The sequence below is a fragment of the Peromyscus maniculatus genome, chromosome 17 (genome assembly GCF_049852395.1).
Source record: "Peromyscus maniculatus bairdii isolate BWxNUB_F1_BW_parent chromosome 17, HU_Pman_BW_mat_3.1, whole genome shotgun sequence".
NCBI classification, from domain to species: domain Eukaryota; kingdom Metazoa; phylum Chordata; class Mammalia; order Rodentia; family Cricetidae; genus Peromyscus; species Peromyscus maniculatus.
This window is the reverse complement of record NC_134868.1, coordinates 41,663,644-41,679,460: the sequence shown is the minus strand read 5'-3', so window position 1 is coordinate 41,679,460 and position 15,817 is coordinate 41,663,644.

The window sequence follows — 15,817 nt, the reverse complement described above, 5'->3', positions numbered from 1 at the left end:
AAGAATAGTATTGCAATGATGAATGACAGCTCACATATGGAGCAGAGTGAATTTATTACAGGAAGCATTTTCAAATAGCATGAACAAAAAATTAGGTCTGCAACATGTTCAAGCTGTGCTGGGCAGCTGCTATTTTGCCCCCAAACTCACCTTTGCAGCATAGTAGTGACTAGATATGCTGCGAACTCATACTCAAGTACAGACTCTGCTCTCTGAAGATGGGACACATCTTACTCACTTGTAAATCTCCCAGACTCCCATTCATGTTACATGATAGAATAAGCACAGTGTGGAAAATGTTCAAATAAAAATGATGTTTTTATTGTGATTTTCCCCCCATCACAGTGATGAACATGTAGAGTGTTGACTGTGTGTTGGAAAATATTAAAACATGCATTAACTCTTCCAAGCCTCATAGCAAACTTACCTTAGTTACCACCAAGTATTTTTAAAGAAAAACAGGCACAAAGATATGGTACAACTTGCAAAATTAAATGATATAGCTCTGTAGCTGAAAGTGTCCCACCAGGTCTGCAGCTGCTCAGAACTAAATAAACACACAGAGGCTTATATTAATTAAAACTGCTTGGCCATTAGCTCAGGCTAACTACTGACTTCACTTACACTTAAACTCAGCCCATTTCTGTTAATCCATATGTTGCCATATGTTCCGTGGCTTTACCTGTGTGTCATTACATGCTGCTCCCTGGATGGTGGGTTGGTGTCTCCCCTGACTGTTTTCCTCTTCCCAGAATTCTTGTCTGCTTGCCCACCTATACTTCCTGCCTGGCTACTGGCCAATCAGCATTTTATTTATCAACTAATCAGAGCAACACATATTCATAGCACACAGAAAGACATTCCCCCATCACTTCCCCTTTTCTTTTTAATCAAAAGGGAAGGTTTGAGCTTTAACATAGTAAAATTACATATAATAGAACAGTTATCAAGCAAGTATTACAGTTATAATATCTAATCTATTTATATTGGGCAAATTCAAAGAAAATATTCTATTTATCCTATATTTGTGAGTCTAAGGTTTCATATCTAACTTATCTTTTATCATAACTAAGCAAAATTATAACTATCTAGTCTTTAACTACATCAAAGACCTCAGAAGGATATAATAATACCTAAGTAAACAGTAAGAGCATTGTAAGCAACTTCCAAAAATCTAGAATGACAGAGACAGCTGTTTGCTTGGACAGTCATTCAAAGTTTCTCTGCAGTGTTGAGGCATCCATCTTCAGTCTATAGGCCTGGAGTCTCTCAATCGCTTTGCCCCATGGGAGAATCCTCCACTGATATATCTTAACACACAGCCCACTAAACTGTAGAGTGGGATTAAATTCCAGTCTAACTATGCTAAATTGTCAGCGCTACATGCTTAATCATGACACTCTTCCAACCCTTGTTTCTCCAATGTATGTATGAATGTGCATGTGTGATGTGGTGAGGCTATATTTTTCTCCAAATTGCTAATATTTTATGATATTATAATTTAATATATTATACTTTTTATTGAATTATATTATAAATACTAATTTCATTTATTTTATTAGCATGTGTTTTATCTTATTCATGTTTTGTTGTGCATGTTTGTGTGTATGTGCAGGTGCATGTGTATGGAGTGCATTGCATGTGTCTCTAGGTGTATGTGGAGGCCAAGGGACAACCTTGGGTGCCATCCTTAGGAACTTAGGAATGCTGTCTACCTCCTTTGTGGCAGTCTCTCCTGGACCAAGAATTCACTAATTAGGCTACATGGGTTGGCTGGTGAGCCCCATGGGATCCTCCTGTCTCTGCCCCCGCCAAGCATGAGAATGTAAGTATGCAACACCATACCTGATATTTTTGCTTGTTCTGGAACTCAAAGTCCATCATGTTTATGTAACAAGCACTTTACCAATGGGGCTATCTCCTCAGATATATCCCCACAAATATTAATTTCAAAAAGCTTTTATTCTACTAATGTTTGTGCATGTACCATGTTGGATCTATACCAACTCTTAATTCCTGTGTATCTCATTCCTTCTTATTTTTTTTAAAAAGGTTATTTATCCACATTATTCTCTCTTCCATTGGCTTTTAAAGTTTTTTCCTGAGCTCAGGTAAATCTCTCTCTAATTTCTTTTTTTTTTGCTGCATTTGAATGGAATGATATATCAACCTTTATATAATTGCATTGTGTGGAATGAGTCTGCAGATAGCTTTCGGTAATACAGCCATTTTTACAATATTAATTTTGTCAGTCTGTGAGTTTGGAAGTTTGTCTGTCTTCTAGTATCCTCTCCAATTTCTCTAGTATTTTAAATTTTTTCATTATAAGGGTCTCTCACTCCCTTGGTTAAGTTCATTCCAAGGTTTTAATATCTAAAGTTCTTATAAATGGATTTTTTCCTAGTTTCTTGCTGAATATGTTTTTATGGGTAGGTAGGTAAGCTACTGATTTTTGTATACTAACTTTGTATCTTTACACTTTACTGAAAGTGTTTATTGGGTCTGAGAATTTTCCAGGGGAGTCTATATGGTCTTTTATACATGAATCACATTGTCTACAAATAGGGGTAATTTGACCTCATTTCCTATTTGTACCTCTCCTATTTCTTTCTCTTGTCTTATTTCTATAATGTGTACTTTGGCACTATATTGAATAAGAGGTTAGAAAGAGAGCACAATTGTCTTGTTCCTGATGTTTGTGGAAATACTTTGCCACTTACTATATTTGTTCTAGTTTTACTATATTTAGCTGTTATTGTGTTGAGCTATATTCCACCTATTCTTAGTTTCTTCAGAGGTTTTCTTTATTTTTATTTTTTTGAGACAGGGTTTCTCTGTGTAGTTTTGGGGCCTGTCCTGGATCTCACTCTGTAGAACAGGCTGGCCTTGAACTCTCAGAGATCTGACTGGCTCTGCCTCCTGAGTGCTGGGATTAAAGGTGTGCACCACCACCACCTGGCCAAGGTTTTCTTCTTTATGATGAAAGAATGTTTTTTGTCAAAGGCCTTTTCTGCATCTATTTATGTGATCATGTGATTTCTGGGTTTAAATGTATTAATGTTATGTATATTTATAGTTCTTCATACACCATATCATTCTTATATCCCTGGAATAAGGCAGTTCAATAAAAGAGTAAACTAAGGAAAAGTATTGCTGAATTCAGTTTGTAAGCATTAACAATTTCTCTCCTGGCGTGCTGGAGCATGCCTTTAATCCCAGCACTCTGGAGGCAGAGGCAGGGGGATCTCTGTGAGTTTGAGGCCAGCCTGGTCTACAGAGGGAGTTCTAGGACAACCAGGGCTGTTATACAGAGAAACTCTGTCTTAAAAAAACAAAAACAAAAAAGAAAAACAAAACAATGAAAAAGAATTTCTCATCCATGTTTATCAGGAAGATTAGATATAGTTTTCTTTCTTTGTGTGTGTTTAACAAGTTTTAGAATCAGTATAATCCTGGGTTCACAAAATTAGTTTCATAGTGTTTATTTCTATTTTATTTTGAGATGAATTGGTGGCTTACATGTTCTGATTAGCTAAGATTCAAGATATATGTATCATCAGGTCTGGTGTGTGCCCTTGCTTTCACTCCTTGAATATCATTTACCAAAATCTACTGCTCAAACAGCTGTAATGTAAGAGAAGAACTTGTATTGAGTAACTACTCACTTGCTCTTGTGCTGTGAAAATGGCCTAAAGCCCTGTGTGAGTGAACACAGAGGACTCGGGTTTGATAAAAATTTATTTGCAGAACCAGGCTTTGACCAGATTGAGTTTGTCAACTCTAATTGTTCTCTTTCAGTGTTTTGTCTTTTCTATCACTTAATTTGATCTTTGGGTAAACTATTATTGTCCACATCCTGTGCTGTAGTTTGAATAGGATTTGTATTTTCCAAATCTCCATCATGGCTAAAAATCTTGGGTCCAGGGTGTCAAACCCTGGTAAAACCCAGGTTAAAGGTAAACCTGTGTGAGGTAAACCCAAGGTTAAAGGTGTTCAGTCAATGTGGGCATGCTCTGAGAAGGTTTTTGAGGGGCTTGGCAGTTCTCACATCCAGGTTATGGTGAAAGTCTCGGTTTGACCCTGTTCAACTGTGCTTTCCTTCCAGCTCAAGAGATTGATGATGCTTGCCATCTTCACCTGCATTTACCAGGAAATATTTGCCAAAAAGTGAGATGATACAAATGCCATGGTCTAGAGGCTTCAAAATGGTACAAGAATAAACTTCCTTCTTGTGCTGAATAGTTTTATGTCAACTTGACTCAAGCTAAAAGCATCTGAGAGGCAGGAACCTATTTAAGAAAATGCATCCATAAGACAGGGCTGTGGGCAAGCCTGCAGGACATTTTCTTAAACAGTGATTGATGGGAGAGGACCCAACATACTGTGGGTGGTGTCACCCCTGGGCTGGTGGTCCTGGGTTCTATAAGAAAGCAGGCAGAGCAAGCCATGAGGACAAAGCTAGTCAGCAGCAACCCTCCATGGCCTCTGCATCAGCTTCTGCCTTCAGCTTCCTGCTCTGTTTGAGTTCCTGTCTGATTTCCTTCAATGATGAACTACCAATAGGAAAGTGTAAGCCATATGAACCTTTTCCTCTTAAACGTACTTTTAGTCATGGTGTTCCATCATAGCAATAGTAACCCTAACTAAGACATTTCTCCTCATAAATGACCAGTGTGAGCTGTTTCACTATGGTGTTGAGAAGTTACAAGCACATTCCACAAGGAGGACATGACCCTTGTGTTCCCTTTTCTGATTTCTTTGTATGCCTTGCAATAGGGTGAGGCTCCATCAGCACATGCTCCCATTCACATTCTTAGCCTTCCATTTATAGCAATTTGATTTCTATCTTCCTTGACTTGACAGGAACTTCAGGAGATAGGAAGCCATGTCTTACCTCAAGAACCTAGCCCTGGACTTGGCATAGAATAGGTGCTATAAATAGTTGTCCCGTCAATGGGTGACTACTAAGCATATGCTGTTAACCACCACCTTCAATATTCAGCGCTTGTGGAAAGCCATCCTTCCTTCCATTTACCTCTCCTCTTCCTCTTTGTCCTTCAGCCCTAGGGCTTAATAGTAGGAAACCAAACCCGCAATTGTATAATAGTTATGCTCTTGAATGGAGCAAATGCCACAGAGGTATTTACTCTCAGGCACATTTCTTTGGTCTAAATGCTCCCCTTGTTTCCACCCATGTTCTCATTAGAGCCATAAATCCTGGGATATTGTTTTCTAGAAGCTGAGAGTTGTCACTGCTCTGGCAGTTACCGCATCGCTCCGGGCTCTTTAAGCAGGAAGGGGCTCTTTCTGAAGTTCTGTCAGCTCATTACTTTACCATCTATAGATCTGAAAAGCTTTCTAGTGTTCCTCAATATTGCAGGTATCATCAGGTGCATGAATTACTCCAAGTGGTCAAATACAGCTTTATCATTTAGGGAGAGAGAGGGAGAGAGAGAGAGAGAGAGAGAGAGAGAGAGAGAGAGAGAGAGAGAGAGAGAGAGAGAGAGAGAGAGAGAACGAGCGCACACGTGAGAAAACCGTTTTTTATTCTCAGGATAAAGAATGAATACGAGCTGTGATCGTGGCTTAGCCCATCAAGCAAGAAGTGTGTAAGAGTAAAACAGAGCAGCTGACGTAGACAGAGAGTCCCTTGAGAGTGCTTGTCACTCTGAGAAGCTTCAGTTTCATCTGAAACAGAGAATGGAGGCTGAAGAACTCAGTTACTCCTGATGACAAATTCACAATGCTGCAGAATTACTAGTCTCCTTCCAAGGCAGCTGAGTAGTGGGCAGTGCAGCGCTTTTGAATTCCGGTTTTCATTTAGCTTTCATTAAAATAACTTACAAATTCCCTCTTTATAACTTAAAAACATCTCTGCAACCTAGGCTTTTCTCTCTAAGCTTACAACTCTAACAAATATTGTTTCGTTAACTGTTCCTAGGGATCTGTGCCTCATGGGCTTCTCAATGCTATTGGTCAACCTCCACAGGTTTAGCAGTCTGGAAATGGCCCAAAGCATTAGACTTAGAAGGCAGCTTCCACGTGTCACTTCCTGCGTTTTGTAGTCATGGAGACTAGTCAGGAGTTTATGCTCATCAGTTAATGGAAGGTGCTTGGGTGGCAACTGTTAATGAGAAGTCTTGCAGGGTTTGAAGACATTAATGTCTTCTAGTCTAAGATGTAGTTTAAGAATTAACGTAAATATAATATGCTTTAGGGGAATAAAACAACATACAGGAAAGTCTTGTAGACTCTGAATGGAAATTCATGAGTGGGTAAGTGGCTTGACTTGAGTCACATGGATAAAACATCTCCCCCCACCCCCACCCCACACTCCCAGTCTGGTTGCTGATACCAGCTAGAATTGACTTCTTACATGGGACATTATAAAAGACTTCTAACTAAATTGTCATTGTTCTGTGCCATAAATATTTGTGAACTATGTGAATGAATGAATAAAAGATGAATGGCCCATGTGAATGAAAAAGACCTCTCAGGATAGCAAAGTTAATATTTTGGCCCCAGTCCTTTATTTGATGTTTAATCTTAATACAGTTTCCTATCTGAGCTACGATCACATGTTAAGTGGATTTATAAGAATGATGGACACTCTTGCTGGTGTTACTTCTGTTTGTCTTTCTGTGACACTGACAGTTTTCTGTATAGGCCAGGCTAGCCTGGAACTTGTGTTCTCCTTCCACAGCCTCTGGGGTTCTGGGTCCACCAACACGAACCGTTGGTAGATCTTATGCAACACTTTACATGCCTTATTTAGAAACGCATGGCTTCAGTTTTCTGGGCAGTTTTGTTTGCTCTTGTTGGCCCAGACGTCAATTGTTAAGCAATCCCACGGCCTTTGACTTTGCATCGGTAAGGCACCTGTAGGTATGGGGTTCTGCTCAGCCCTCAGTACGCAGAGAAACCATCTTCATTCTGGACACAGATAACAATTAAGAGACTGGGTCAGTTAGATTTAAAATGGAAATCCTCAAATTATGCCTTCTAATGGAGCTCAGTGTGGTCATTAGGATAAGCAAACACATTAGGCATTCGGAATAGATGCTGAGACAAATGTAATATGGGGGGGGGAGAAACATCCTCTCTGCTGTGTCATTTCGTCTTGTAACTCTGGGCACCGTGGCTTGCTATAATTCTCAGCAATAACATTTAATTCTTCAGCTAAACTGCTGTATCAGACATATTTCAAGCTAATTATCTGGCATTATACGATTATAGTTTGTTCTCTAATAGCTTTTCAGCATCCTCTTTTATTAGAACATTAGTGATTTATAGGGATTCTTTTAAATGTAAAAGATAAACAGTGATCATTTGGCTGGGTGGTTTGACCTCATCGCTGTGTGGAGCTGGAGCTGGGATTTGAGAGAGTCATCTTGAACCATACTGCTTAGATGCTGGCTTTGACTAATCCCTGTCTCTCTTTCTCTGTCTCTCCCTCCCCCCTCATTCTTTCTCCCTCTCTTGTTTTTTTTCCCCTCTAGTCTTCCCTCTCCATTATACCGATTTTCAGACCAAGCAGTCTGTAAATACCGACAAGTCACCCTTTCAAATGAACTTCAGATCCGTGTGTAAAATACTCTTTAATGAAAGTGTAATTGAACAACTGGACAGAGCAAACCCCTGTCTTGTGTCTCAGTCTCAGCTTCCCTTGCTCCCTGACGACTTCCCTCTCCTGCTTTGCAGGACATCCCTTCCCATCCCATCAGGACTCTGGAGTTCCCTGTGCTCTTCCTTATGCTGGCTCACTACTCACTTTCAGTTCTGACCAGTGATCACCACAAGCCAAAAATGACACTTGGAAGTTTCTAGCAGTCAATGGATCTTAGATGTCTAGGGCTGGATAAACACAGCTTTTATACATAGAGTAACATTGCATAAGCTGAACAAAACCAGCAAGAGTGGGTGGGATTTCTGATAGTCTTCCATGCATCAAAGGGAGGAAATATTATTGCCATCTTATCGTGTGATAAACAGACTATTTGAAAACAATAAAAGATCACCTTCTCTGATGGTCAGATTTCAGGCACATGGTAGACCTGTTCTAAGCTTGAGGAGTCTGGGAGTTGGTTACAGGCTTACTGGCCTTCCCTGAGCACTTCATATTTTCCATAGGAGTGGAAACAGAGGAGAGCATGCTGAAGATGAGTTCTTCATAGCCAGCTTTCCTGGCCAGTGCCTAACCAGAAAGCCTGCTCCAACTTGCTTAAAATGGATGTCCCTGATACAGCAGACATTTGAGCAAAAAGTGTCCATGATACAGTCAGGGCCGCTGGAAGTTTGAGCTAGTTTAGAGATCAAAGTGAAAAGCCTCCAAGGCTTCTGTGAGTTGCTACATTCATTTGCAATCCAACAGAGTGTGGGACAAAGATGTCTTTTGATTGCATGCTAACGTGGGGCCATCAGAAAACTGGTGACCTTCAGCCACAAAAGAAAACCAGGAGGAGGAGGGACCTCCAAGTGACCTTGATGACAAAAAGCACTTCCGCAGAGAGGCACAGATCTCAGGCAATGCGGTTAACAGTAAGCAAACTGTGCCAGCTGACATTTCATCTGTGAGTTGCTCCTTAAGTATTTGGAGCCGGGGCATTCATCCCACTCCTGTGGAAACCCCCAAGAACTCTCATAAATGCCCGCTTTCACTTTGCTTTTGTTAAAACAACTAAAATTCCCTCCTCACAATTGTTGGGACATCCCAACAGCACAATCCTTTCTTTCCTGGCTTTGCAACTCAAACAAATATTGTTTCATCCATTTCTTGTGGATACTCCAGCCTCATACTGGGAACGCCAACATCTTTCCACATCAAAGGAGATTTCCTAGACTTACCTGAAGGTGGCAGTATTGTGCACCAGTCAGTGATTAGTAAAGAGATCAGGAACCAATTAAGGAAATGTTTTAAGGAGTAGGTTGTAGCTGGCTCAAAATGAGCAGATTATATATTGTGGAGGCTTTTTTTTTAGCCTAAATACAGCTTCTTCCCCCAAGAGACACAAACTCCGATGTGTACATATAGTGCAAAAAGGCAAGATAAAACCTAAAATACCATGTCAACAGAGGGTAATGCTATTATTATTTCAAATAGGCGCAATTCTATATAATTAATACAGTAATACCTTGGAGTCTTAGGGTCGTTAAGACAGTTGGCTGGGGAAATTCCAATGATGTCAATTCACCAGGAATTTTCCAGAAGGAAGGCCATTACTCTCTCCAACTTAGCTCTCCAAGAATTTGCAATCCATGTAGTTTAGAAGGAGACTCGTATTTTCCTTTAAGGGACATGAAGCAAGAATGCAGATCTTTCACCATTGATCCATGTTATAAAAACCCTCTCAGTTATCTGAGGTGGAAACAAGCAACAGCACTAAAATAAAACTAACTGGTCATTGAAATGGGGAGAAAGTCATTACCCATAATGCCGATCAGAAAGGGGATGTACTATTCTAGTCATAGTCAAAATGAACCTGTTCCTGTAACCAATTTGCTTATTAGGGCGTACTTGGCAACGACATCACAGCGCCACCTAGGAAGCTGATGAATAATTAATTCCGGCTCTGAGTGGAAATTTCAAGGGACATTGACCAAAGCTGAAAGGCTGAAGCTGAAGGTCAGGTACCACAAACAGGTCAGAGATGGGAGGAAAGCCCCTGCATGTCAGAGGCGGAGAATATCTAGGTCTTCCCAGAAGATCAGGGACTGAGAGCATTTCTAGACTTCCAGATGAGTCACCATCTTACGGTGTTTGATTACTGGGGCTTTCCACATTTTTAGAACTCTGGAGGAGAGTAGCCACAGACACTCATTTTGTCTCTGCTATTAAGATGAGAGAGCACAAATGGCCACCTTGTTTTGTTTGTGGCAACAGTGAGTTGCAGGATACTGTGTTTCTCATCACTGTCAGACATGCTCAGGCTCACTCAAGGATTCTTCCTGGAGGCCAGTGGTAATGCTTTAGGAAAAGTCTCCTGGAAAGCAATGCTCCTTATTGGAAACTCTGTATCAAGAAATGCTGTTTCTGACTGAGTAGTTTCCAGAAAGCAGCAATGGTTACAAACACTATGAATAAATTATCCCATTTAATTTTCCTAACACCACAGGAGGTGGAAATAAGATTACTTTTCACGTTATATGTAAAAAATTGAATTGTACAGAGGTTTACCTTTTCCAAAGCCATAATGAGGGAGTAATAGGGCTGGTATCCAATATCTGAGTTTCCTTATGGGAAGGAGGGTTAAATATATTTATGAAACTATTGAATTTGAAGACTAATGAGCCATGGTGAATTTCTTTTTTCTTAAGATTTATTTATTATTTTATGAAGATGAGTGTTTATCTGCCTACATGTCTGTGCACTATGTGTCCACAGGGCCAGAAGAGGGTGTCAGATCCCCTGAAACCAAATTACAAATAGTCAAAAGCCACCATGTGGGTTCTGGGATTGAACTCGTGTCCTCTGCAAGAACAGTCAGTGCTCTAACTGCTGAGCCATCCCTGCAGTCCCTCATTTGTTTTCCTTTTCAATCTGTGTATATTAGTAAAAGATGATAGGTTTCATTATGATATTTCAATACACACATATACCACTTTTACCCCTGTTTTTTTATTTATCAAAAGTTCTTTCACTTACAGTTTGTTTTTTGTTTTATTTGGTTTTTCCAGACACGGTTTCTCTGTGTAGCTTTGCGCCTTTCCTGGAGCTCACTTGGTAGCCCAGGCTGGCCTCGGACTCACAGAGATCCGCCTGGCTCTGCCTCCGGAATGCTGGGATTAAAGGCGTGTGCCACCACCGCCCGGCTCACTTACAGTTTTTAAGCTGACACAGCATGACTAGTTAGCTTTAGTGTATCATGTTATTAATTAATTATTGTATAACCTCAGATAAGGTCCATCTTATCTGATGCCCACTGATTTGGAGATACTTCCCATGGACCAATAGTGAGCTGTGGGGCCAGCACTGATCCACACTATAGATTAGCTTACTATTTACAGGATAAAACTGGGAACCCTAACTCTCCATCAATATACCCTGTCACTCAGGGCTTTCCCTGCTCAGTTTCACCCCATTGCTTCTGATGTTACTGGAGACTTCACCCTTCTTGATTGAGTTGAAATGTCTCCTTCTTCCCACAGAAGAGATTTAGGAAATGGGTATATGTCCAACCATGGGCCACATTGTTATGAAGTATTTGTTTAAAACGTGTTACATTTCCCAAATCAAGGTCTCCATGGGGAGTCAGCAGAGCCCAGCACACTGAGCCTAGGCAGGTCCAAGCCCCATCCCACTGCACCAAGGCTGTGCAAGGCATCACACCAGAGGCAGGGAGAGAGGGCTGGGGGGTAGGAGGAGGGAGAGAGGGCTGGGGGGTAGGAGGAGGGAGAGAGGGCTGGGGGGTGGGAGGAGGGAGGAGGTGGGATCTGTGGGTGGTATTGTAGAGTGAGTAGAAAATTTCTTAATAAAGAAAAATGAAAAAAAGTGTGACGTTTGTTTATGCTGTGGAATATTTGTTTAATGATGCAAAGATGTGTTACATTCTTTCATGTTTCATTTGTTTAACTCTGTGAAGCTGTGTTACTTTGCCTACCTAAAACACCTGATTGGTCAAATAAAGAGTTGAATGGCTAATAGCTAGGCAAGAAAGAGAAATAGGGCTTCCAGGCAGAGAGAGTAAATAGGAAGAGAGGAAAAAGAAGGGGGAGAAGTGAGAAAAGGAGAGGAGGACTCCAGGAGCCAGCCACCCAGCCACAGAGTAAGAAGGAAAGCAAGATATATAGAACAAGGAAAGGTTAAAAAGCCCTGAGGCAAAATGTAGAAAAGAAACAGGATAATTTGTTAGAAAAGCTGGCTAGAAACAAGCCAAGCTAAGGCTGGGCATTCATATGTAGCAAGAATAAGTCTCTGTGTATTTATTTGGGAGCTGGGTGGTGAGGCCCCAAAGATTAAAATATGAACTACAGTACACAGTTGAGTGATAATGCTTTGAAGGGGAGAAATTAAGAAATATAGACCAGTGACTGGGGATTTAGCTTAGTGGTAGAGCACTTGCTTAGCAAGTGCAAGGCCCTGGGTTCAATCCTCAGCTCCAGAAAGGAAAAAAAAAAGAAAGAAATGCAGACCATCTACTTGACATGTAGGCAAAAAGTCCCTGCTGATCTCAAAGACATCCTTCCAGCATAGCTCAGCATCCTGCACTCCGTGGGTGCCTTGTCATCTCTGGTGTCCAAGGATCATTGGTGTGTCATGCAACCTCTAAATACCACTTCTGAAATCAAGAATTTAACTGGTTTCTTTAAGTAGACCTACTTATAGCAAGTATAGAATTTGGAGAGTCACACTCAAAATCAGTAGATAATTTGTCAATCTAGGGCTCTGTGTAGCTGGAGGGCTTCTCTCCAGGTCCCACCAAGCCCCCACAGTCCCACAACCCACATATAAAATAATCACTCAGACGCTTATATTACTTATAAACTGTATGGCCATGGCAGGCTTCTTGTTATCTACTTATTTTATCTTAAATTAACCCATTTTTATTAATCTATAAGTTGCCATGTGGCTTGTGGCTTACTGGTTACCTTACATCTCACTTGTCATAGTGGCGGCGGGCAGGCCTCTCTCTCTCCCTTCATTGTTATTTAACAAGACCGTTACATCTACAGCTCTGTCCTTACAGTCCTATTAGTCACCAAAAGTATGTATAAGAACCAAATGTGGTGGTACAGGCCTGTAATCCCAAAACTCAAGAGACTGAGGCAGGGAAATTTTGAGTTGGAGGCCTGCCTCAACAGCAAACAAAAGGAAACAAAATAAGCCTTCAGAGAGCAAAAAAGAATGTGCAGGCTACACAAGAAAGTTGCTATTGTGAATATACTCAAGGAACAAAATGTGTAAGTTGGTATTTCTCAGAGTATTACTTGCACAGAAAACACTGGGCAATTTGTTGAAGTTCAGGTCTCTGATACATGTTGAGTCTGGGATCTGGGCTCTTAGCGTACAGTCAGAAATTAAAAGACGCTAACTCACAATTTAAATGGACCTGTAGCTGTAAGAATGTGTTCCTCAGATCAACAGTGTGAACATCACTGGGGAGCTTGTTAGAAATAGAGGTTTTTGTGTGTGTGTGTGTATGTGTGCTCTAGCCTAGGCATAATGAATCAGAAATTGAGGATGGAAGCTGTGTTAACAAACCCTTGAACTCTGACTCATGACGAAGCTTGAGACCGACTGGCCTCTCAATGGAGTTTTCCATAGGCCTACACCAACACAAGTCAGTTATTGGATCTGAAATAGATCAATCTGGTGCTGTGATGTCTGCTTCCAATACTTCCCTGGTGATTTTTCTGTTTGCTTGTGGGAGAGCACTAATGTAGAAGGACAAAAAAACCCTGCTTTTACCTTTTGTCTTTGGCCTGAGTACTTACCCCATCATCCCCTAATTTAAGAATAAGGATCACTATTTAATTAGTAAAAGCCTACTGATGTATACCCTGTGCATTCTTTTTATTGCTATATGTGTATATTTATATGCATACATATGTATGAGTATGCAAACATTCAAAACAGAGACTAGTCTCTATCCCAAAGTTTATTGCTTTATTGTGATTAAATAATAACCACTTCCTCTTTCAAGTTATTATAATGCCTGAATAATTTACTTCAAATGATACTTAGTTCAAAAGCATCTATATGTGAAAATGGATAGGTATATTATAAGAACTTTATAAGAACTATAAGGCTGATTAAAAATGTCTTACGTTTATTTAGTGTGTGTCTATGGGTGGATGCTGATGTGTCATGCTGTGTATGTAGAGGTCAAAGAATAATTTGTGTCAATTTTGTCTGTTCTTCCATTATGCATGTTTCATGAATTGAAAGCAGGTGGTCAGGCTTGACAGTAAGAACCTATACCCCACTGAGCCAACTATATGGCCCTAGAGATCATCTGAGCTTGTACTTTTATTATGACACTGTGTTTAGCATTTTATCATTTTTTCTTCAAAAGTCATTCACATATTCAAGCAAATTATTCCAAGATCTGAAGGCAAACATTGCCCACCATTCCTTGCAAGAGATATAGAAACTGACTACCAAGATGATCCAAAGAAAGATATTGTTAGAACCACACCCTTGTTACAACATAGTAACTTGAATAAACAGATTGTCTTATAAGTCCATGTTTTCAAGAATTAAAGATATGGTATTATAAATTCTCCAGGAGACCCAAGCCTCCTATCTCTGTAATTGAGGTGGTGGCATATCCTTAGACACTATTTGGCGAGTGCGTGTGCATGCGCACATGTGAGTATATGTGTGTGTGTGTGTGTGTGTGTGTGTGTGTGTGTGCGCATGTGCGTGCGTGCGTGCATGCGTGTGTGTGTGTGTGTGTATGTGTGTGTGCGCATGTGCGTGCGTGCGTGCATGCGTGTGTGTGTGTGTGTGTGTGTGTGTGTGTGTGTGTGTGTGTGTACTATATATACATACTCTGATATTTACAATGATGCTGTCTTGGAACAAGATGTTAAAAACTGACCTTGTGTATCATGTGCTGAAAACATAGATACAAAGATCCTTTCTGTTTTTTTGTTTGGGCAAAAGATGCTTGGGTAAAATTTCCTATTTGCTTTTATTTAGTCCCACAAAATGCACAAGGCATCCCCATCTTTGTACCTGTGGAGGTGCGGTCATAAGGAAAGCCACTGCCCTGTGGTGGTTCTAAGGCTTTGAAATGTCTCTGACTTGTCGTCTTTGTTGTTACCTTTTATTTTTATTTTCCCCTACTGAGTTTAGCCAGGACTGTGTGGGTGATCATGGGTTTGGAGCTATCCATTGGACCCTGGTGGGCTCATCAGTAGGTACACAACTGAAGACAATGTTTGCCCTTTCATCAGCATCTGTCAGTAGCCATCAGGGATGGGGAGGGCCCCCATGAGACCTTCACTAATCCATGGCTGGCTGTTGATAGTTGGCTATCATTCTTACTTGCTATCTAGCATGCTGTGTGTAATGGTTCCTGTTCTCTCTATTTTGGCTCTGTGCCATGTTTCCAGTATCATTTTTACTTTATAAGAAATGGCAGCTTTGAACATTGCAAATTTTATAACATGTCTTCTAGTTTTGAGTGATCATTTTTGGAACAGTCTACCATGGCTTCATTCAGCACTACTTTTTCCCATGCTCCTAGTTACCTGTGGGTAGCCATGTGGAGAAGAAAACAAGGCAGATTCCTGTTCTACCAAGTCTTCGTTCAGGTAAGAGAAGACACTGACCGCCCACCCCTTGCAACCTTCTTCTCCTGCTAAAGGACACCAGTTCTTTCACCTATTCCGTAAGACCAGGCCATTTTTGTCCACATCTCCCTGAGCTTTCCCTACTGAATGCACTGTAGTATGTCAATGGCCCTATGATGTGTAGTTCTCAGAGTAAAACACGCCTTCCCAGAATTGATGGGACCATCATGGCCTCTGTTTCGTAAGTAACATATTTTCTTTTTTTATTAGTTTATTAATTAATGTGTAATCTAGACTGGCCTTTAGTTTTCAAATTCTTGATCCTCTTGCCTTCAGCCTCCTGAATGCTGTGAGAGCAGGCTTGTGCCATCTTGCCCAGCCCAGCAGGCATTTTTGCGTTTTTTTGGCAGAACCTAAATTCCCATTTGAAATTCTGCCTTTTCTTACAGCATCAGCATTCAAGTTAAGTGCTCCGTGAAAAGCTTGAAGCTTTTCCATATTGCTGCTCAGACATCCCTCATCCTTTCTATAACTGGGCACTTTTCAGCATAGGGCTTTTTTTTCTTTAAAGATCAATTGT